Raw genomic sequence first — 24,633 nt, 5'->3', positions numbered from 1 at the left:
AGGAAATGTGATACAAGTCTCGTCGTTTGTATAATGATCGTTGTTTCCCTCCCGCAGATTTGCTTTTTACTGTTCGGCGTCTGCGCCATCTTCCTTTGACGTTTTGATGCGACCGCGCCTGTACGCGATCGATTCCTTGACTTTATTGGCGCGTTCTTTCCTTAGCGCTGCGTACTTGTTCTTCACGGTTATTGTCGCTGTCTTAGCCGCCAGTCGTTCGTGCTTGACTGACAGGATCTTTATTTGACCCTCGAAGACCTCTAACCTGGCATTCATATTGCCGAGATTCTCGTTAATTTGATTGATGGCTGCGAGTATCGCCGCCAGTTTGCCCTCTTGCGGCGGTTGCTGTTGTTGATGTGACGTCTGCGGTGCCGCTGCTGCCGTCTTGCAGTCAGAGGTGGTTTCAGCGTCTATCGCTTCTTGAACATTCAATGCTTGTTGCATGGGCTGCGCCTCTCCTCTCCGCTCTTGGCAGGGCGAGAGGGGGTCCCTCCGTGGCACCTTGCGTTTCTCGTTGGCGTCCTCGGGCGCCGTGCTCGTTTTGGTTATCTTAGCCGCTGAGCTGCCGCTAGCTAGCGCATCTATTTTACTCATGAGTGCTCTGATCTGCACATTCTGTTCCTGAATCTGGGCGTTTTGCCTTTCGATTAGTCTTTTAGGTTCTGTACATTCGCCGCACTCTTGGCGTGTTGCGGCGTTTTGGTTAGAGGGGGGAGGTGGGGTAGGGTTGAGGGGTGGGAACTCTCTGTCGTTCCCTAGAGCGACGGAAGACCTGTTGGTCCAGCCCACCTTTTTTTCGGCGAGTATCCCTCGTTGGTTGGACTCGACCCGGGTTCCTGATCTGGTCCGGGACCTCGAACGGGATCCCCGGCGTCTTGCACTCGAGCTACGACTGCCTCCTTTCCCCATCGTCTCCCAGCGGCGGCCGTCCTTGGAGCCAGCCGATGGCGCCTGGTCGGCCCTGTTCAGGCCATCCCGGGAAAGGGATCTCGGTCGTTGACGGCTTTGGTGGCTGCCCTTGCGGGCCGGCGTTCTCGAACGGCTCCGCGAAGAGATGCTGCGTTGGGGTCGGCCTGCAGGACCTCTTTCTTCTTGGCTGCTGTCGTCGATGGCCCGGCGCCGCTCCCAGCGCCGGCGCCGCACCACGTACGGCGTCTTAAATTTTGCCTTACAGGCCCGGTCGGCGGTGAGATGTTTGCCGCCGCACAGGCCGCACTTGGGCACGCACGCATGCTCTTTGTCCGGGTTGGCGATGCCGCACCCCCGGCAGATGCGATTTTGGGGATTGGGGCACACGTCCATTCGGTGTCCGACGCGGCCGCACTGGTAGCAGACGTCGATCTGCTTGCGGTGCAGTGAACATTCAACGAGCAGGTTCTCGTAACGCACGTAATTGGGAACCTTGGGTCCCTCGAAGGCGATCACCACGGACCTGGTCTTGCCAATCCGTTTCGCCTGCAACGCCGTCGGGTTGTGCTTGTGCACCACTAGGTCTTGAATTTCTTGGGCGGTGTCCTCTAGCGGGATGCCCCGTATCACTCCTTTAACTGTTCCGTGAGGCGCCGTGAGCTCACGTTCCTCGAATGTCGATGCGTTTCACCATGGCGTACTTGTCGGCGTGCTCCCTCTTCGAGGTACTCACGACGATTGTGTTCTGTTGATGGTGTGGACAAATAATATCTTCTCTTGCTGGAATTGCATCGACTTGAGCCGCCCCAGTAATAGCTCGGCTGATTTCTACCCGGGCCACATCGCTCACTTGAAGCCCGCCGCGTGGCCGCATTACAATCTTCACGTCTTCGCGCGGGAGGTCTGGCATTCTCGCGCCCTTGAGCAGCTTGGCCTTGTTTACTCGCTTCATCCTGTGACGAAGGCTCTTGTCGGTGGTGCCATAGATGTCATCGCCACGTCTGTTGCTGACGTCAACTGCGGCTTTGGCGCCATCTTGGCTTGCGTGGCTCCTTTGCTTCAACTTCTCGCCGGCGGTTTTCCACCCTTCGGCTCTCGTGAGCTGATCCGGCGAAATTTCTTCGCCATCGACCTCAATTCTCATAGCGGTCGACATATTGGGTCACTGTCCGCTTGCCAAATTAGCGATTGGTCGGTAATTGGCTGCTGCTCGATGCGGCCTGGTAGTAGGCCTACCGCTTCCCTCGGCCGAAGCCGAGGCCGGTGGGCGCTCTTCGTGGGTCACAAAATCGGCTCTAATTACTGAAGAAATGGACGCCTACCTTGGAATTGGGTATCCCGGTGGTCCACGTAGGTTCATACATCCGATCGATGCACTTTCATGAAGATCCGAGTTGAATAATCGGAGCAATTAGCGAAAATTCAGAGAGCTGACGTGGAACACGTTCATTCAGAGAATAGGACACTCAGAGAATAGGACACACATTTGGCACTCATAACTTTCTCTTGACCGGTAACGAGCCTCCAACCTGTGGTAGATGTGGCGACCGGCTGACCGTCCTCCATGTCTTCCTGGAGTGCCGGGAAGCCGAAAGAGACAGGAGGAAACATTTCCCTTTTGCATACCGCCATTGTATTCCCCTGCATCCGGGTATGTTTCTTGGTGACGAACCGCTTTTTAAGACCGAAGCAGTCCTCGCCTTTATGAAAGATGTTGTCGTCCATGTCAGAAGCCAATTAATTTCGTAGCGCATCCTCTTTCCAGAGAATGCTGCTACGATATTTTTTCTTTGTATAGCACATGCCTCTGGGCCATTGAATTTCAAAGGCTCTGGTGAGGCAGTAGTGCTCTAGTCAATTTTAGCACCCCAAAGATTTTATATATTGCATCATTCTTTCGCTCTGCATTCTAATGTTCATAGTACACGTCAATAGTCACTCCCATAATTTTACTACACGTAGATTTTATGCAATTTACATCAACTCTTTTAGGCCCTTTACAGCCACGTCACACTAAGATCACAGAATACATCAGTCCACTGCGAACTCATTAACACTAGCATGGCGCTCTTTGGCCACACCTGGCCCTTGCGCCATTAAACATCATATATCCATCCATCCATCTGCAATATGAATTTGTCTTGAATATTTTCTTCGCTAATCTTTCCTCGTTTACTTTTGAAGACATATACAGCAATACTGAAAACTCGTTTAATGCGTGCGATAGAGAGAATGGCTGTGTTGTTACATATGAACACGTTGCTCACAAGATAAGATGTTCTAATAAACCAGCATCGCTATTTAAAACAGGGTGTATTGATTCTGCGGACTGCACTGCATGCGAAGAGATAGGAAACATTGAAAACATTCTGTGGTCTTTCCCAAAATGCTGAGATGAAAGAAAGGGACGCTCTGTTTAGGAACCTGCAAAAGAAAGAACTTCTGTATGCGTGTTAGCACCAACTTGTGTTCCAACGAGTCGGTTATGGTCTGCAAAGAAGCTCCAAGTCTTCTTGCATTCCTAATATATACTGATTTTATGGGCATGTGGTGACATACTGCTGTAACATCGTAAGAAATGCTCGGGCAACAGTTGCTGGACTTGATTGCCAGTCTTAACCCGCTTGTTACTCACAAATCACCAACACCTACACAACAACCACCAGCAGAATGTGGTGTTTACTCAATGCCACAACGCTTGTGGTGCCGGTCCTATATGAAGCGCAGCGCTTCATTGTCGCTGGGGTTAGAGAAAATATCTTCCTATATGGCCAAGTAAAAACTAGAAAATCATGGATTGCTGATTTCCTGGCATCAACATCTGAAGTGGCCGTCGTTAACGAGCCATAGAAGCACTGTGTAAATTTCTCCCCCAACACTTGGGGCGCTATGACGTAAAGCTATTTAGAACTTTTCTTTCCCATTCTACAATGAGGGGTAGAATGCGTGAAAATATTTTCGGGCCACCACCACTCGCCTGCCTATCACACGACGTCACGAGAACCGATATAGCGTCCCGTCTGAAATGACGCATACACCCTGCTTATGTATCATTAGGCGGAACAAAGGAAAAACAATTATGTGTGATTGTTATGTATATCCTAGCGCCCCTTACAAATCCGACATTTTTAATAAACGCTAGGCCAGTCGTGGCCGCCAGAGTTGTTCTCAAGAAATGGAGTCTGTCACTCGCGGCTTCGTGTCGTCGCATCTAAAATCCCAACGCCACCAACCCAAACAACATAACATGGTGTCAGAAGTGTAAGCAGATCGTCCCCTCAACGCCTGAAATCAACAAAATGGCCAACGTTTTCATCCAGCCGCCGGCTCACTTCGAACCTGGTGACTCTCCTCAGACCGCATGGGAAGAATGGCGGGAAGCATTCACCATATACGAACTGGCTTGTGAGTACAACACTAAGCCTAAATCAGCGCGGAAGGCATTGTTGCTTCATGTACTTGGCCCGCATGCTCGTCGCATCGCACAGACGTTCCCTCCAGACCCTGCCGCCGGAAACGAAGACGCAGATCCAGTGGAATACATACTTGACAAGTTTGACGAGTTGTATCGCCCGTACAAGAACGTCATACAAGCAGCGGCGGTGTTCAACTCGATGGTACAAAAGCCAGGTCAGTCAATTGACGATTTTTTACTGACCTTCGACGACAGGCGCAGAAATGCGACTTCGGTGACAACTGCGACAGACTCATCGGCGATCGCGCGGTGGTTGGAATCCGCGATGGAGCTCTCCGCGAACGGCTCTTTCGGGAGCGCGACCTCACTCTGGAAAAAATCGTCTCAGCGTGCAAGGCAGCGGAAATATCAAAGAAACATGTGCAAGAGATCGGAGCCAGTGATCAGCAGCCAGAAGTGAATGCCGTTCACACGTATAATCGGAAACCCACGAAGACAACTGGTCGTCCGCTAGGTATCAACAAGCCTCAGCAGCCTCATCGCTCGTCCCAAAGGTCTAATCGTAAATGTTCTCGCTGCGGAACCTCGCACCCCCCGCAACAGTGCCCAGCTTTTGGCAAAAACTGTTACAACTGCGACAAACTTGGCCATTTCGCGCACCTGTGCAAGCAGCCACGTCGGCAGGCAGCAGCGCATCGACCGCGAGTCGGACTACTTCATGAGCATCCACAACAAGACTCGAAGGAGGAATTATACTTGGGCTGTTTGACTACGTGCAGTGTCAATGCCGACGCAACAGACTGGAGCGAAAGTGTCAGTGTTAATGGACACGAGGTGACATTCAAGTTAGACACTGGTTCGGACGTCAACATAATTCCAGAAAATATGTTCAAGCAGTGGCCGTGCAGACCAGCAACCAAACCAACCACAGCTAAAGTGACTACGTACAGTGGCCACCAGCTTCCAATAGACAGTGAATGTGAACTGTCTTGTTCGGTAAACAACAAGGAGTGCCGTCTGAGATTTCTGCTGGTGAAGGAGCCCCTCAAGCCGATACTAGGGGCCGCTGCATGCTCAACTCTGCACTTGCTTTACCGTGTGAAGACCCTTCAAGCAACGACAAAGTCCACTGACACAGTGTTGCAAGAACAGTTTCAGAAAGTACTGAATGATTTCTCTGACATATTCGAAGGAATCGGCCAGCTTCCGCGATGTTATAGCATCCAGCTGCATGAAGGTGCAGTGCCGACAGTTCGTGGTCCTCGCAGAGTACCTAGTGCACTCGAGGATAAGGTCAAAGCAGAGCTGAAGCGCATGGAGAAGAATGGCATAATCACGCGAGAGTCAGAACATAGTGAGTGGGTCCATCCCATAGTGGCGATAACCAAAAAAGACGGAACTGTTCGTTTGCGCCTGGATCCACGGAACCTCAATGCAGCAATAAAAAGGCAACACTACCGCATGCCAGTACCAGAAGACCTTTTTGCAAGCCTGAATGGCTCAACAGTCTTCTCTGTCCTTGATGCCAAGAGTGCTTTCTGGCAACTGACTTTGGATGAACCAAGTTCACGGCTTTGCACATTCGCAACACCATGGGGCCGTTACCGTTTTCTTCGAGTACCATTTGGGCTTGCGGCAGCCCCCGAGCTGTTCCAGCAGGCCATCGACAAGGTATTTGAAGGGCAGGCCATTGTGAAGCCGTATTTTGATGACATACTGGTTGCCTCAAAGACTCCAGAAAAACACAAAGCCCATCTCAGAACTGTTCTGACCATAGCTAGACAAAACAACCTGAAACTTAACAAATAAAAACTGAAGTTAGGACTTTCATCCATAAAATATCTGGGTCACCAGCTCTCCTCAGATGGGCTATCCCCAGACCCTGACAAGGTCAGATCAATTGAGGCCATGTCACTTCCATCAAACAAGTCAGAACTGCAAAGATTCTTAGGAATGGTGACATATCTCACGAAGTTCATCCCTAATTTTTCGGCAACTACCAGTCCTCTGCGTGAGCTTCTCAAGGCAGATGTAGCGTGGCACTGGACAAGCCAGCACACAGAGACTTTCTAGCTCATCAAACAGAAGCTCACAACAGCGCCTGTGTTGCGTTATTTTGACCCATCCAAGCCGATCACAATTTCAACAGATGCCAGCTCATACGGCCTGGGATCGGTTCTCTTGCAGGAAGGCAGACCAATCGCATATGCTTCTGCAGCCCTTACACCTCCCCAACGACGTTATGCTCAAACAGAAAAAGAACTTCTAGTTGTGGTGTTCGCATGCGAGCGGTTCCACTATTGCACTTTTGGACGCTCTGTAACAGTGGAAACAGACCACAAACCTCTTGTTGGACTGCAGACAAATGATCTAACAAAAATGTCACCAAGACTGCAAAGACTTTCGCTCCGGCTACAGTGCTATAACACTAAACTAGTGTATGTACCGGGGAAACAGCTAACTGTGGCTGATGCCTTGTCAAGATCCCCAAACCCCGAATCCAAGATGGAAACTGCAGACAGTGATCCAGGACTGTTGGTGTCCAGTCTGGTACAAGCGTCGCCCACCAAGCTCAACCACATCCAGGAAGCAACAAGCCGGGATCCAGTATTGCAACAACTAACCAAGTACATTCAACAAGGATGGCCTGATCGCCCTAGTGATGTTCATCCGATGGCAAGACATACTTTCACATAAGGAGTGAACTGTATATCTCAGACAGCTTCATTTGCTGTGGTCAACGGCTTGTCATTCCAGCAGTTCTCCAGGCTGATGTTCTTGAGAAACTCCATCAGGCACATCGTGGCATAGTGGCTTGTAAAAGACTAGCAAGCCAGAGTGTTTATTGGCCCACACTCAACAAGGACATTGCCACCCTTGTCTCAAGCTGCGACACCTGCCAATCCACCCAGAAGGCAAACCCTCGGCAACCATTGCTTGATAGAGATCTGCCAGCACGACCATGGGAAAAGTTGGCCGTTAATTTCTTTCACTGTCAAGGCAATGCATATATCCATGTTGTTGACTACTTTTCAAAGTACGTTGAAGTGAAACGTATGGAAACCACTACGGCAACTTCAGTTATTTTAGTCCTGAAGGACATCTTTTCACGTTTTGGACTCCCCAATGTGCTTATCTCTCATCAGGGACCACCGTATGACTCGCAGGCATTCAGAGCATTCCTGCAAGAATGGGATATTGCTCATGAACCATCCTCACCCCACTACCCGAGGTCCAATGGGCAGGTCGAGAGAACGATACAGACTGTTAAGTCCATGCTGATCAAGTCGCACAGCGATGGCAAAGATCTGTCTTTGGGTCTTCTCAACTACCGTGCCACCCCAACCATTGGAGCATGTTCCCCAGCAGAGTTGCTTATGGGCAGGAAATTGAGAACGTTCATACCGACCTTGCCCCATAATCTGAAACCACACTACCCCACAGATGCACATCAGAAGCTCCTCAAACGCAGACAGAGTGCACAGCACAGATATGGAGACAACCACACTCGCATACTTCCACCTCTGAAGAAACATCAACCTGTGTGGGTGAGACACAAGAATGACTGGAAAAAAGCAGTCGTCACACAGGTTTGTCCTCAACCAAGGCGCTACACAGTGCAAACTACAAGTGGAGCAATTTATGTGCGTAACCGTGTGCACCTGAGGCCACGCACTCAGGTGGTCCGTGAAGCCACTCGTACAGCAGAAGACTACACCCTGGATGAATCGGGGCCGACAAGTGCCAACGATGCTACACCTCACAACTATCCTGAAGAAGCAAGACATGCTTCGACATACGTGACAAGGGCTGAAAGACCCATACGGCCACCGGCCAGATTTCAGAACTGAACGTCATGAAGTGCGTGTTTTATTGTTGTAATCGTCACTCAAGAAGGGGCGTGTTATGTATCTCCTAGCGCCCCCTACAAATCCGACATTTTTAATAAACGCTAGGCCAGTCGTGGCCGCCAGAGTTGTTCTCAAGAAATGGAGTCTGTCACTCGCGGCTTCGTGCCGCCGCATCTAAAATCCCAACGCCACCAACCCAAACAACATAACAGTGATTCGACGCATTTTCACCATTAGCCCTCTGCTATTCACACAGTTCGCCTGTCCGTCACGCGATCTCTAAGAACTGCAAAAACTCACCACGTCAAAGTGACGTGTACACATTAAAGGTGCAATAATATGCGTAACAAAACTGATCTTTTTTTTTCTGAATAGCACGAGACTGCATCGTTCCGAACAGAATAGAAGATGACTGTGCTTCGATCGCACAAGCAATGGCTACGCGCACCTGCCGGTGAACATGGATTTATTTGCGTACGTTGTTACAGAGTAGTCGGGTATAGTGTTGCGATGAGCAAAGGCAAAGATTTGGGGAAACGAGCGCGCGACTTATTCCGGCATGTTGTGTACCCATCGTTGCTGCAATTTGTAAATGCCTGTAACTACACCTTCGCTTGACCATTTCTTCGTCGTGGCAATTTGGTGGAAGTGCGGGGTATTCCCTAGAGACCACGGAGCTCCGCAGCGGTCGTCACCTTGGTATTAAAATCATAACGGAGAAGGTGGGACCTGCACCAGCGGCGACAACCCCAAGCATTGTCCTGGTGTATCCGAAAGATCCAGGAACACTCTAAGAACTGACGACGTCGACCTAGAAGATTGGGTCGCTATGAATGCATGTGTGAGCACGCACAACATCATCATCATCATCATCATCAGCCTGGTTACGCCCACTGCAGGGCAAAGGCCTCTCCCATACTTCTCCAACTGCCCCGGTCATGTACTAATTGTGGCCATGTTGACCCTCCAAACTTCCTAATCTCATCTGCCCACCTAACTTTCTGTCGCCCCCTGCTACGCTTCCCTTCCCCGGAATCCAGTCCGTAACCCTTAATGACCATCGGTTATCTTCCCTCCTCATTACATGTCCTGCCCATGCCCATTTCTTTTTCTTGATTTCAACTAAGATGTCATTAACGCGCGTTTGTTCCCTCACCCAATCTGCTCTTTTCTTATCCCTTAATGTTACACCTATCATTCTTCTTTCCATAGCTCGTTGCGTCGTGCTCAGTTTAAGTAGAACCCTTTTCGTAAGCCTCCAGGTTTCTGCCCCGTACGTGAGTACTGGTAAGACACAGCTGTTATAAACTTTTCTCTTGAGGGATAATGGCAACCTGCTGTTCATGATCTCAGAATGCCTGCCAAACGCACCCCAGCCCATTCTTATTCTTCTGATTATTTCACTCTCATGATCCGGATCAGCAGTCACTACCTGTCCTAAGTAGATGTATTCCCTTACCACTTCCACTGCCTCGCTACCTATCGTAAACTGCTGTTCCCTTCCGAGACTGTTAAACATTACTTTAGTTTTCTGCAGATTAATTTTTAGTCCCACCCTTCTGCTCTGCCTCTCCAGGTCAGTGAGCATGCATTGCAGTTGGTCCCCTGAGCTACTAAGCAAGGCAATATCATCAGCGAAGCGCAAGTTACTAAGGTATTCTCCATTTACTCTTATCCGCAATTCTTCCCAATCCAGGTCTCTGAATACCTCCTGTAAACATGCTGTGAATAGCATTGGAGAGATCGTATCTCCCTGCCTGACGCCTTTCTTTATAGGGATTTTGTTGCTTTCTTTATGGAGGACTACAGTGGCTGTGGAGCCGCTATAGATATCTATAGATAACGCACAACAGGTGGGATGCAAGAATAAGGTTCGCCAACGTGATCTACCTGCAAGGCACGGCTAGGGTGTGGTTGGACAACCACGAAGATGAACTTACGGACTGGCAAACGTGTATGCAAACGCTGAAGGTCGTGTTTGGCTGTTCATTCGGGCGAAAGGATGCCGCTAAGAAAGACCTACCGACTCTTGCAGAATAGTCCACGGAATCACACGTCGCCTATATAAAGGACGGGCTCGCTCGGTGCCGCAACGCTGACAGTGGCATGCACGAGTACCACAAGGTCGGGCATGTTCTGAACGACATCGCTGACGACGCTGTCAATCTTCTAATGTGTAAATGTGCGACATTCGGCGGTATGAGTGCCAACGCGTAGGCAAAGAGCCGCCACATTGCAACTTTGCCAACGTCGTTCACCCAATTGGTGAACACAGCTGCGACTTCCTCATGCGAGGATAGCAGAACGCAGCCACCATTGACTTCAGAAAACGTGACAGGAATTAAAACGATATCATCTGCCACTCTTTCTTCACGCGTCACTGATCCCAACACCTTGCCTATAATATTATTTCTCCAAATAATAATCCGCGAAGAACTCCAACATCTCCGACTTTATTCCCTTTGCTCTATTTCAACTCCACGACTTGCTGATGGCCCTTATCCTTCGCCTATCCAACGGCACCCTCCAGACTATACAAATCATGCCGAACGGCGAACTGCCGATGATCGACCGATCTGCTTTGCCTGCCGACGAATGGGTCATGTTGCCCGCCATTGCCGCAAACGTATCGCTTCTTGAGTTGTGCAACCGACCTGTGGTTACTACAGCTGCGCACTGAACTCACGCCACCTGCAGCCTTCATTTAACGAGCAACCACCCAACGCCGACGCCACTCTTCATGGGCCAGTTGCTCACCGCCATTCTGGCGTCAGCAGTCTGGTCTAGCTTATTCTGGTCGGCTCACTTTGCCGACCAGACAAAACTTCAATTACGTTAGATGCAACCGTGTAAACATTCCGGCATTTGTAGATAGTGGTGTGCAACTATCTATGATGAGTGCTCAATTGCGCCACCGCTTGAACAAAGTGCTCACGCCTGCCGCATCGCCGACAGAGGAGTGCCTGCTGTGTTCGGAATGTGCAGTGCTCGTGTCAGCATCAAAGGGCACCTTACCACTGTTTTGTTTGCAGTTCTGGAACAGTGCCCTTACGATATCATCCTAAGACTACACTTGTTATCATCTTGTTCCACCCTCTTTCACTGCGCATCTGGCGGCATTCAACTTGAACTGTCCCACTGCTGCAACATTCCACAAGAAACACAAGCGCGCTGATGTTCCCTCGATGACACCCGCCTGCCACCGCCAGCCACCAACTACGTTACCCCCACTTCATTTCTGCCTGTTCCTAACGGGGTCCATGTTGTGTGTCCGAGTGCTCAGGTAATGCTTGGAAGGAATGTGGCTATTGCGCACAACCTACTCACCATGTCTGACAATCGGACCACACCCTCTCCTCAGTTTTAACCACTTCGCACATGGTATCCCAAGAGGCATGTCGTTGGCCGACATCTCGACTATCGATGACTGCAACATATCTCTATTTTGCGCGTAAGTTCCAGCATCATTCGCAGGCCACTTACTTCAATGCAATCCTGCGCCACACGGCCAAAGCAAGGTGATCGCACCTGACCTTTATACCAAGCCTAATCCAATGCTACACCAGACAACCTAAACGAGAGGATCGCACTTGACATTCTTCCTACACACGCTGCTGACATACATCGCGTCTTGGAGGCTTATCACGACACTTTTGGTTTTTATGGCCGTCCTTTAGGTCACATGTCGGTGGTCACTCACCCGATATATACTAGAGACGCCAATCGCACACGTAGGCGGCCGTACCGCGTTTCACATGTCTAATGTCAATTCATACAGCATCAGGTGGACAAAATGCTGACTAATGTCGTCATCGAACATTCGTGTAGTCCGTGCGCGTCCACAGCTGTCCTTTTTAAGAAGTATGGCAGCTGGTGCTTTTCCGTCCATTATTGATATCTGATTGAGATAACGTGCACAGACGTCGCCCGCTGACACATATTGATGACACCTTGGACTTCATGCGTGGAGCCAAGCACTTCTCGTCCACAGAGCTTCGCTCTGGTTATTGGCAGATTGCTGTAGATAACATGGACGGCAAAAAGACCGCTTTCCTAACACCGTACGACCTTTATCCATTCAAGGTTATACCATTCGGCCTTTGTAATGCCCCGCCAACCTTCGAGCGAATGATGGACTCTCTACCTCGCGGCTATGAATGACCCACTTGCCTGTGTTCTTTAGACGATGTGACAGTTTTTTCGCCCACTTATGTAAGTCACCTTACGTGCCTGTCAGCCATTTTGATGTTTTCCGACGTGCCCGCCTGCAACTCAACTCGTCCATGTGCAACTTTGGACATCGCCAGATTATTTTTATCCGGCACCTTGTCAGTGCCGCAGGAGTTCAACCCGACCCTGAGAAGATTCGCGCTGCCCATAAATTTTCCCTTGCCGTCATCAACAGATGTCAGAACCTTTGTTGGACTACGCTCTTATTTCCGTCGCTTCATCAAGAACTCTGCCGACACCGCCCACCTGCTCACTGACCTACTCAAAAAAGATGTTTGCTTCTCATGAGGCGATGCGCAAGCCGACGCCTTTGCCACTCTCTTCCGCTACCTAACCGCCCCCTGTTTGCTGGGTAACTACGACCCATCTGCTGCTACTGAAATTCACCCATATGCCAGTGGCTATGGGATAGGAGCTGTTCTTATTCGACAGCAGAACAATGCACAGCACCTAATTGCATACTCTAGCCGCCTTCTCTCGCCAATAGAACGGAAGTTTTATATCACGGAACGCGAGTGCCTGACGTTGGTTTGGGTAGTAGGCAAGTTCCGCCGTTACCTATATGGTCGTCCATTTTTCGTTATGACTGATCGCCATGCCCTGTGCTGGCTCTCATCGTTGAAAGACCCGATTGCGCGACAGGGTCTGTGGGCTCTGCGGCTCCACGAATACACTTCTACTGTTCTATACAAATCTGGCCGTTTACACAAGGACGCTGACTGTCTATCTCATCACCCAGTCCACGGTCCAGGTCATTATGTTCACGATACTGATGCTTACTGCGTCCAGGCCATTTCAAACTTGCGTGGCATTCGCAATAAAGAATGCCGTGATGACTTTTTACGCGTAGCTTCTACGCATCCTGAACCCGCTGTCAACGCATTCGTGCTTCACAACGGCGTTCTGTACTGACGAAAGTTTCGCTCTGACGGTGCGGAAATTTTGCTTGTCCTACCTTGACTCTCCGGACAGATGTTCTCGAGCACCTCCATGAAGCACCTGCCGCCGGCCACCTCGATGTGTCCTGTACCTACGACCGTGTACGACGCCACTTTTACTGGCACCGCCTGTATCGCTCCATGCGCCGCTGCGTTGCTTCTTGTGCACTCTGTGAGCGCCGCAAACGACCTGCTGTATTACCCGCTGGACGTCTAAACCCCATCGATGTCCCTTCCGAACCATTCTCTTGAGTCGATGTCGGTCTCCAAGTCCTTTTTCCAACGTCTAAAACCGGCAACAGGTGCGTCGCTGTTGCGACTGACTATACGACGCGTTGCACCATCACGCGAGCACTACCGACAAGCTGCGCTACGGACGTTGCTGATTTCGTGCTATATTACGTCATTCTACGTCAGGGCGTGCCGAGGCAGCTGCTCGCTAATGGCGGCCGCAGCTACTTGTCCCGCGCTTTTGAAGAATTTCTCTGTTCCTGTTTTGCCGTACACAAACTATCCAACGCATATCACCCGCAGACTAATGGACTAACTGAGCGGCTTAACCCGACACTGACGGAGATGCTATACATGTACGTTTATCCATATAGAAACTCACGAACGAGTATTTCAACCATTTTATATTTGGCCAGATATAGATGGCTATCTTGCTTTGAACGCATAAAATGATATCCAGAACCCGCTGGGCCGCAGAAAATACCTTGCGCCGTGCACTCTTGCAGGTCAAACCCATGCTGCTGCTGGCGTCGGTTAGTTTCTTCCCACGCTCAGAGGCTCGAAAACGAATAAAATGCTTTTTTCGAGCATGTCGTTAATTTCTGTTTGATTTACTTCTCGTACCAATAGAACAAGTAACGCACTGCACAAAATACATAATGTGCTGTTAGAGAGACAACACAGAGCGCAGACTGCCAGCTATGCCAGCGCTATTACCTCTTTTTCCAACCCTTGATGTCTTTTGCACAGTACGTCACATGTTCAGTATGAAACAAGTTTTCTGCAACAAGGTAGTTCTGCCGCCGATGGAGATGTTGAGTATAGTTTTCGGTGAACACGACCAGCGTGTCCAGTATCCTTAAAGTGCTTGACAGCGAGCGTCTGACATATGGGACAATCGTTAAAGTCGAAAACAGTTCTCTAGGAAAAGAAATGATAATAGAGATTTTCGGCTTGCGCAAGGTAAAAAGTGCGACGGAATAATTTTTTTTAATGATGGGATCAGCGCAAGAGGCACATTTTGAGAACTGTATGCTTGGATGAAGTGTCAGCGGAAAAAGCCGCCTGGTGATGGTCATCTGGAGGCTGAATATCGGCAAGGGAAATTCCTTGCAGTACAATTTACTTGGATAATCCGAAGTTTACGACAGGGACGTAAGACCGGCAGTCTGTGAAACTCAGAACTACGTTCTGCATGGTGGCGTCACACTGCCGCTGAATAGTGGGCAGCGAAGTGATGCAGACCCTCCATCAGGAACGTGCAGGGAAGACGACAGGTCGTTATTGCAACACGCATAAATATTTATTGTTTTCGTGCCATCGGCTAGCAAATGTAAGATGTAATTGCCTGGTGCAAGATGTTCCTACCGTTGTGTTGCCGCGGGACGTTGTATAATCAAAGCGTATGCGCCACGCGAATTGTATTAACTTAGTGGAATTACGTGAGTAGCAGTGATTACGCTGGAACCGTCGACAAGTCATGTATAAATAACCGACGCGTCTGACCTGCATATCAGTGTTCGACGATCGACGACTGTGCTTGCCGCTATCGTTGTGCTTTGAGTGTCACTTGTTTTTACAGCGAAGCTGTTTGTGGCTAGGTTCTGGCTGATCTCATATCGGTGCACATGAACAATTGTTCACACGTGGGCCGATCCCGAAAATAGTGCAATGCGGGTCCCACCCACGGCTGAGCAGAAGCAGGCGTTAAGCACTCCCTATACATGGGCCAATTGCGAAGATAGTGCAATACCGGGCCGACCCACCACGGAGGTGCAGTTCGCCAATAAGGGGCCCACATTCACATCTTCACTCGTCATCCGTCTTTACAGAGTGGAAGGGCACTGAAGTTTTTGTAGGCACAGGTTCACCCAATAAAGAGTTACTTTCGTGATGCACAGTTTCGCTACTTTGTTTGATGCCAATACAACCTGACATCCAGTGATTGTGCTTGTGCGCTCATGTACCGTACGCCCCCTCAAAGCCGTGATCCAAGCTCGAACCACGAAGGCTACACCAATGCCGTTCCGGTGTGTGGAGCAAGCCTCAGGCGATAAAACTTGCCCTCGGAAAACGAACTTATACACGAGAATACCAGAAAGACGAAGGCAATGTTAAAGGTCTCCATGACAGCCACAATGCCGCCTACATGAATCATGCTTCAACTACCAAGGGAACCCCCTGATTTCCTTAGAGCTTCATCGGAAGACCCGGAGACATGCATGGCAACATTTGAAAGAGTGTCAGCCTACAACAAGTGGAACGCTGAAGACAAACTTCTCCACGTCTAGTCCTTCTTAGCGGCGTGGGTCCTGTTCTACAGCGAATTCCTAACGACATTCATGAGCATCGTCAGAAGAGGAAGGGCCGAACAGCTACAGCAAGCACGAGTGTGGTTGCGCAACGAAAACATCACCGTTTTTACGGAAGAGATGACCCCACGTTTCCGCCACACCGATCCGCAGGTGACTGAGAAGAAGAAAATTCGGTTCCTAATCCGCGGGTTATAGCAAGAACTCTTCGCCGGACTTATTCGCCACCTCTCCAAAACCGTAGAAGAATCTTTAACGCTTCCTACGGCTAGTGAGAAGAATATAGAAATTAGTGATAGACAGTACAATCGTCACTCGATGTGAGGCAGCCCAGTCATTCAAGCAATCCCACAACTAACTTAGCCCGAGGTTTCGTCAACCGGGCAGTGGGCGAGCCGGTCCTGAGGTCGGCCAGAGAGACCTTGACCACCTGCCACGAGATAACATTATATTACAGAAACAACAGAAGGATGCTCCCGCCGCCGGCCAAATGCCTTAATAAACATCAACAAGTAGCCTGGCGGAAGCTACAAACTAACACCTTCCCCAACCCCTATAATACTCCAAGGCCTACCCAGGAGTCTACACCCCCGAATGTAAGCTCTGCGGGGTCACAAAGGCAGATTTAAAACACATTTTATTCGATTGCGACAATCTAAAACCGAAAAGAGAATGGCAACTCTCTCACGAGCAAGAGTGGGAGGATTCGGTGTCCAGCTCGGACCCGGCGGTTCAACTGCAGGCCATCAGCGGGGCTTTGGAAGTCGCCGGCAGACAGGGCCTCACGACCATAGCAGGTGGTACTAGAGGAACTGATTGCACGGCCATCTCACGCACCCTGGAAGCCCATTAAAGTCAACCAAATCCTTTCTGTTGACAAAATAAAGTTCTTACCACCACCAATGCGCCGCTTTTCTCTGGCTCCGAACGGACATGCCACAGGGCAACAAATACAAAACTACTGAACTCGAGAAGGTGCCCAGAAGCACTAACCGCTTTTCATATTGTTACAGTGAAGTGAAGGAAGAAGTTGAATTGGACTAGAGGAAGACGAAGTCTGGTAGTTGCCTGAGCGCCATATACACCATTTGTAAATATACGTTATTTTACACTCGTGGGCCTGCTTTCTTCCCGCAACAATATATTCAAGACCAAGCTGTCTCAGGCAACCCTTCTCGTCCCTCGGAGACCAGTAGCCCCACTTTGCCTATTGAGCGATGCGTCCGATGCTAGAGTGTGAGTGGTGCTTGAACAGTTCGTGGATAATATCTGGCAGCACCTTGCCTTCTTTTCTCGGCAGCTCTCATCCACGGCGACCCACTACAGCACAATCTGAAGAGAAATACTCGGAGAGTACATGGCTGTACGTCACTTCAGACGCTTTTTCGTGGGTCGGGAGTTCCACTTTAAAACAGACCACAAACCTCTGACCTTCGCCGTCCGGTCCAATTTTACCAAATTTTCACCACGGCAAACAGTCCTTCATCGCGGAATTCACGAGGGGCATGCGGCAAGTGCACTGAATGAATTGCCGCAGCGGACGCGCTCTCGCGCAGTGCCTCTGCCATCACTACGGACAACAACCCGATTAGTATCGAGTTCTCCACACTTGCTGCCCAGCAACAAGACGACACAGAGGTAATTGCGCGTCGTGAGAAACCTGGCGCGTAACATATGCGTGATGTCCACTTTCCACTTTGTGCCGTCCCTATTCTTTATGGTGCGTCCATGTGAACCCCTGTCCAGTTGTTTCGCTTAAGTTCCGACGCACCTTTCTTGGTCGCTTTATGAACTGTCGCACCCTGTAATCACGGCAACGCAACGTCTCGTGACACAACGTTTTGTCTGGTCAAGCATCAACAAGGACGTCCGTGCTTGGGCACGTGGTTGTCTGGTATGCGAACAATCGAAGTTTCACCGACACACAAGGGCTCTTTTCGGCTCGTTTACTCCACAATTTGAATGATTCGACAAGGTAGACATTGGCATTTTGGGGTCATGGCCACCATCAAACGAGATTACCTACCTCCTAACCTAGGTAGATCGCTTTACCCGACGGCAGGAAGCTTTCCCTATACCCAACGCCCATACTGAAACAATCGCAAATGCGCTCGTTGCGGGCTGGGTTTCGCGATACGGCGCACCATCTACTATTACAACCGATAGAAGACGCCAGTTTGAATCGGCACTATTCAATAACCTGCTAACCCTCCAAGGCACTTCTCGCATATACACCACAGAATATCACCCCATCGCGAATGATAATGTGGAACATTGTCACCACTCTATTAAGACCTCGCTCAGAGCGCAGCCTGACGCCTATTCACTGGTACACATCACCACCACTAGTTGTGCTGTCGTTGGGCTGCACTAAAGCAAGATCTGCGCTCCACGCCTGCCGAGATGCTTTTATCGCCGTGCCCTGACCCCGTCGACTACATCAACAGGCTGCGACCTTCATTCCGAACAGTCCGTGCTGTTGAACCGCGCTTCCAGCAGCACCGTAACGCCTCGCATATTTCCAAGGAGCAGGCGACGTCCTCTTGTGTTTTCATCCGCCTTGACTACGTATGGGAGCCCCTCAACGCCCTTATGGCGGTCCATACGGTATCGTTCATCCTGTCGACAAACATTTCACCATGGTCTTAAACGACCGACAGGAGAATATCTCTATCGATCACCTCAAGCTCGTCTTGGTTGAGGAACCACCCTCAGGCACCGGATAAACCTATTAAACCAGAGCCAGTTATTGGGGCCCTTTCCGACGTCAACGTCGAGAGACAAGTGGATCTTCGTTGCCACCGACTACCTTACCAGCTAGGCGGAAACGAAAATCGTGCCCAAAGGCAGTGCGGCGGAAATATCGAAGTCCTTTGCCAAGAGCACCGTGCTGGGAACCGACAGAACACCGACAGGAAAACAGATTTTACAGCGAAGCTTAATGAAGCCATCCTGCAATATAGCCAGACAAGTCAACGGAGACCAACGGTCTGCCACCCGCAGACGAATGGTCTTACGGAACGACTAAACATGTTAGTTCGCTGACATGTTAGCGATCTACGTCGACGTCAAACAAAAGCCGTGGAATACCGTCCTTCCGTATCGTGACATTTGCTTACAACATGGCCGTGCAGGAAAGAATGTAAATTACGCCATTCAAGCTAGTTTACGGAAGGCGCCTGGCAACTACGTCACATACAAGCTGTGCTTCCGCACGGCACGGACGAAGACAACCTGGGCGTTAACGCCGATCTCCAGCGCCCCGAATTCCAACAGCTCACCCGCCTGCGCAACTTCACATCAGGCCATATGTAATACTAGCCCGGCGACCATGTTTGGGTATGAACCAGGATACGCCGATGTGGAGTGAGTGAATACCTGCTTGGATGTAATTTTGGACCTATAAAGATCATTTGACGTGTTGGCGCACTGTAATAAGAGGTCGTGCCAAAAGGTATTACGCAATAAGTCGTCCACGTGCTGCGCCTTAAGCCATTCTATGCGCGCTAACGAACTTTCGGAGTTAATGTTTCTATTGTTACTTTGCTAGTTTCTTTTGTTCAGCGTACTCATTCCATTTCATTTCCTGCCTGTAGCATCGGGATGATGCTTTCGAAGAGCATGCAATTTACATTTATGCGCGTCCACGTTTATAGTTCTCCTGTAAGCGGCTAATAAATGTAAAATATTGTCGCATCGCGCAAGCCACACCTGCATGCACAGGACATTCTAAATTCTTAGAGCCGATTCAATCCGTTGTATATATTCTCTCGGGAAATTGTGTATTCAAATTGTATGCGCGGTGCTAATTGTGTTGTACTTTCTGGAAAGCACGCCAGTGCCAGCGATTACGCTGGAACCGTCGACGAATCATGGATAAATAGGCGGCGGGTCTCAATCGTAGATCAGACTTCGACGATCACCGGCTGGGCTCGCTGCTATCGTTGTGCTCGAGTGTACTTATGCTTTTGTTCGCCCAATAGTTTCGTGATTCACAGTTTTGGTGCTGCGTTCTTCACCACCACTACAACATTACAATATGATAGTAATTGGGGCGGCAGTCGAACGAAGCCGAAGAGGCTTAAGCTGCTGGGCGTGCATCATGAGTTTCCCTAAAGTGTTGGATGCTTGACGTGATTGAATGCAGCAACCACATATTTTTGTGTATCTTATACAAACTCATTCTTTGTTTGTCTACTTTACCATGCAATATTGCTGGAAATGGTGCTCTGATTTCATAATTTATAATGTTAGTGCTCTTGTGAGGACTAGTGGCCTGTCGTCAGGGCTTCACTGCTGTAGCCAGCCACTGAAATAAACAATTAATAAACAAACAATGGAGAACTCAAGTTAGCCGTCTATAAGAGCCGAATACGTGACGAGAACATCAACGTTGAGAATTAGCTTGCGTGGCCAGTGAGAAATTACGGCGGAGAGGAAAGTAGTGTGGTGGTCGGCTATTGTCACGGTTGCTATGCAGACGTAGGTGATAGGAACAGTGTTGCAATTCGCAACGCGAACGATTCATGTTGATGCAGAAGTAAGGTGCTTCTCGTTTCGTCGTCTGAATCCAATGCTCATAATGGAGAGGTGGACACTTGTGTCGATCAGCACAATGACAGCAGTGCCTCCAACGTGAACTTCAAGAAGGTTTTGCATTGTGGGTAACGTGAGCAAAAGATTTGAGGGTAACAATTGAGTGCCGACATCGCAGCTTCATCTTCGTAAGCTCTAGTTGCTACAGAGAAGGCTGAAGAGACATACATCACGTCATATTCGATTAGTTATCTGCTGTTTAATATCCCAGCAACTTATTTGCAACATGGTTATAGGTTCTGCTATCTTAGTATTGTACAGTATAGTGCGGCGCACTTTTAGCGGGTGTGGTCTCAGGTGTTCGAAAATATATTCTTTGGTCAGGTTCCCATTTCAGCAAACTTTTGACAGCGGCTATGTGTAACAGTTTACAACTTATATTATCCGCTGTGCTTATCTTCTTTTTTTGAAATATGTATTCTGTATTTAGTGCGTGAGATTACGTTTTTTACCCTGTGACCACCGTTTCAGTGTCTTTCTATTTCCGTTTCGGGCTTCTTTCTCTTTAACGACCACAATACAGCAAGTGTTATTGTATTTAGCATTACTGCCTTCCATATAACAGTTAGACAAAGCACCAGAGGACGAAAGCGGCGTCAGCTAGAAAAGGAATATTTGCGCCATGATGTGATTCCATCAATGGAATGTTGCGCTCGTGACTCTATAAAAGCCCGAGTTCTCAATTGATCTGGCATTTCATTTTGCATTAATTCTCTATATTTTTTTCGTGCGACTTACCTTCGTTCAGCCTGCCAGGTCGCTCAGAGAATCGTTATCTTCACGTTAGCGCATCTGCGATACTGCAGGTGCGCTAACGTGATACGCTTACAGCAGAGGTCTGTGCGTTGGACCAATTATTTGCACACCACCGCGCCCTCCCGCAGTAAAGAGAACACATATTCTTTTCTGTCGAACTGAAGTGATGTGCGTTTACAATGAATTTCAGTACTTTGTTCGCCCACGAACGTCCTTGAATGACATCTATACTGGAATAATCATAAAATAAAAATAAACTTCATACATTTTTGTCCTAAACTTAGCGAATCATTTATGTAGCTGTTGCAATAAATTTTCTGCGTCATTTAAAGTCTTGTGTGAGATATTTAAGAACGGGCTGCAGAGAGGGTGTCAGAACGAAATGTTTTTCACTCTGCTTTTAGTTTCGTTCTAGTAAAAAAAGTTCCGTTCCTGATCTGTTCAAGGATGAAAATAGTTGACTCGCCATCACGATCCTGCGAAAGTGGATGTCCAGAGAAGCTGCTTCAAAACTACCACTACAACTGCTTAGGGGCGTATGCAATGCTTAATGCCAATGTATCGGATGTTTGTTTTGAGCTTGTCCTTTATTGCAACGTATGCTGTTCTGCATGTTTTATGGCTGACCTCAATGAATGTATGCACTGTTCGCTTCACATTGCTGAGTGCTTGTAGTGACTGCCTTACGGGGGTTTGAGCTAGTGTGTTTGCTTGCTTACGGCGGTATCAGCCAATGCAGGTGATTGATGCTTCTTTTGAGCTTGTTCTTTATTGGAACATGTGCTGTTCTGTGCTTTATATGGCTGATTCCAATGAATTATACACAGTTCGTTTCACTTTGCTCAGTGCTTGTAACCTCTTCATTACTAGGGAGATGAACCATTGCATCGATGAACCGTTGATGAACCAGTGACCACCGTGAGGCTCCCAGCTTCGCTGTAAAAACATGTATATGCAACGGTTCATAACGGTTTTGCTTCGCATATAAGTATTTTCGAATCAACGTAAGGAAAACAGTATTTTTCTCAATAGACGAATTATGAATTCTGAGATCATGATCAGCGTCTTCAGCCAAGGCACTGAGTATGATCTCAGAAGTGCGCATCATCGAGCGTGCTCGCCGTAATGCAAGACCACTGTTCCGACAAAATCAACTTAAACGAACGCAAACTAACGATACAATTTCGGTAACAAAGCGTTCTACCTGTGGAAAACCGATAAACTTTTCAGCCCGAAAGTCTTGGAATTTTCTACGATGCTGATCTGCTAGTGCACCGAGTGGCAGGCTTAGATTAGTGGAGCGCTCGAACGGCTATAGCTCGCTGTATTGCGGCCTGAAATACGCGCTTATGCAGAGCCCTAGGATAAGCGCTACTGCTGACTTCGTGTGACATCGGTTATTACGGATTGCCGGCTTTCCTGTTGAGCCGAAAAGCGATCAAAATATTTCGGTTATACTCCGAAATAAAAGAAAATAATATCTTGGGTACGTTTTGGTTCCAGTCAAAAATATCGTTTTCTCTTTCGTTGTTTTTGTTCCGTTTGGACACAATAGTTGCAAATACCTGTTCTGTATGCATATGCATCTCCGCTTTAAATACAATTGTCCGTCTTCTAAAATTGCCTAAAGTAGTCTCCAAATATATTGTGCACTGCCTTTTCAATCTGCGTTGAGTGGAGAAGCACTTCCTTATATCTTGTGTTATGGAATTCTGTGCAAGTTTTGACTTGCGTTATCGTAGTGTTTCAAATACACACGCCCAGAGATGCGCATTGAAACTCCTTGGTAAAAAAAATGTTTCTTCTTAATGTAGACGCCTTTCTGCGTTAATTGCAGGTCGCATTGTACCCGGCCAGACCATAACCATGTCATCTTATCCTGGCTGTCTCAACTCGTTTGATGACTTCCATTTGACATCCGCAGGCTTGGTAAGTAGGAAAATAAGTAGTTGTGCAGTTAGCTCTCTTTGTCACGTATCTGAAAACTAATTTGCCCGACTATGTGAAGCCTGACATTTAGCCCGCCCGTCTTCCGCGTTTTCAATTACTCATGGGAATACAATTCGAGAATATGTAGGCAAACTACACGTTCATTTACTACATATGGATTACACAACTGACCATAGGCGGAGAGTTTTCATTTTTCTGGAGAGGGGAAGGCGCTGGGGCCCGACCAGCTTCTCCGAACCCCATTTATATATATACATGTATGTAGTTCAAGGAATAGAAGCACGTTGGATAAATAACATGACTCTGCTGAAGAAACCTCAGTGACGTTATTATTGTTCCAACGTGCCTCTATTCCTTGCACTATTACATATATATATATATATATATATATATATATATATATTGTGACGGGGAGAAACTATATCTATTTACAATAAATACAGTTACAAGGTTGTAGCTCCGTAGCCAGGGTAACACCATCTACCGATAGCCGAGACTTTTTCAACCTCCTCTTCACCACCCAATGTCCTTTTGTCCACAGCGACACAAACTCGCGAGTGACATTAACCCCCAGCGGCAAAAGCATCGTCTCGATGCTTCCTAGGGTGTCGAATCAGTGTGCGAGTTATAGGGCTTTAGTCTCGAAACGTGCACGATATCAGTTCTTGGAGGTGTAGAAGACGTTGAAGTCACAGGTGATATCTCATATGTGAGGCTGGTGACTTGGCGAAGAACTCGGTATGGCCCGACGTATCGCGGCAGTAGTTTTTAGCAAAGTCCGACGCGACGGGAGGGTAACCAAAGCATGACAAGTCAGGCAGGGCTGAAATGAACTTTCTGACGACGACTGTCGTAACGGTGTTTTTGGATAGTCTCAGACGCCAGAACACGGTCACAGGCAATGCTACGTGCTGTGGCCGAGCAAACAATGGCGTCGTGAGCATAGAACGTGGTAGTGTTGGCATCGGAATGCAGCAGCGAGTCAAGAGGCAGGAGTGGATAACGGCCATTTATTAAATAGAACGGAGAATAACCAGTAATATCATGACGCCATGAATTGTATCCAAGGGGCACGAAGGGTAAGGTGCAGTCCCAATCCCGGTGATCATCAGACACGTACATGGAGAGCATGTCCGTGAGTGTACGGTTGACACGCTCGGTAAGTCCATTTGTCTATTGGTGGTAAACTGTCATGATCTTGTGGGATGTGGAACAAGAGCGAAGAAGTTCGTCGACAACCTTAGAAAGAAAACAGCGGCCTCTATTAGTGAGTAGCTGACGTGGGGCACAATGATGTAGGATAGTTCATGAACGAGAAAACGAGCCACATGAGTGGCAAAATGGGTCACTGGGGATATGTATAGGCTGAAGTTGCCCAAAGCGAGACAATGGAGACTTCTTGCGGCGTTGGCAAAGTTCGCAGGCAGAGAAGTAGCTTCGAA

At 48.6% G+C, this 24,633-nt stretch overlaps 1 long non-coding RNA gene across 1 annotated transcript in view; it reads left to right on the top strand.

Annotated features, from left to right (window-relative positions):
• LOC126539712 (uncharacterized) overlaps window positions 1–23,165 on the top strand; it is a 91,897-nt gene extending 68,732 nt beyond the window's left edge. Inside the window, exon 3 of the long non-coding RNA XR_011892675.1 lies at window positions 23,079–23,165. This is a non-coding gene — a long non-coding RNA (uncharacterized lncRNA). The remainder of the gene's footprint in view (window positions 1–23,078) is intronic.
• Window positions 23,166–24,633: the final 1,468 nt, after the last annotated feature.

The sequence above is a fragment of the Dermacentor andersoni genome, chromosome 2, assembly GCF_023375885.2.
Source record: "Dermacentor andersoni chromosome 2, qqDerAnde1_hic_scaffold, whole genome shotgun sequence".
Lineage (NCBI taxonomy): Eukaryota > Metazoa > Arthropoda > Arachnida > Ixodida > Ixodidae > Dermacentor > Dermacentor andersoni.
Note: the sequence above shows the minus strand (reverse complement) of the source record. Positions and strands in the feature narration are given on the sequence as shown.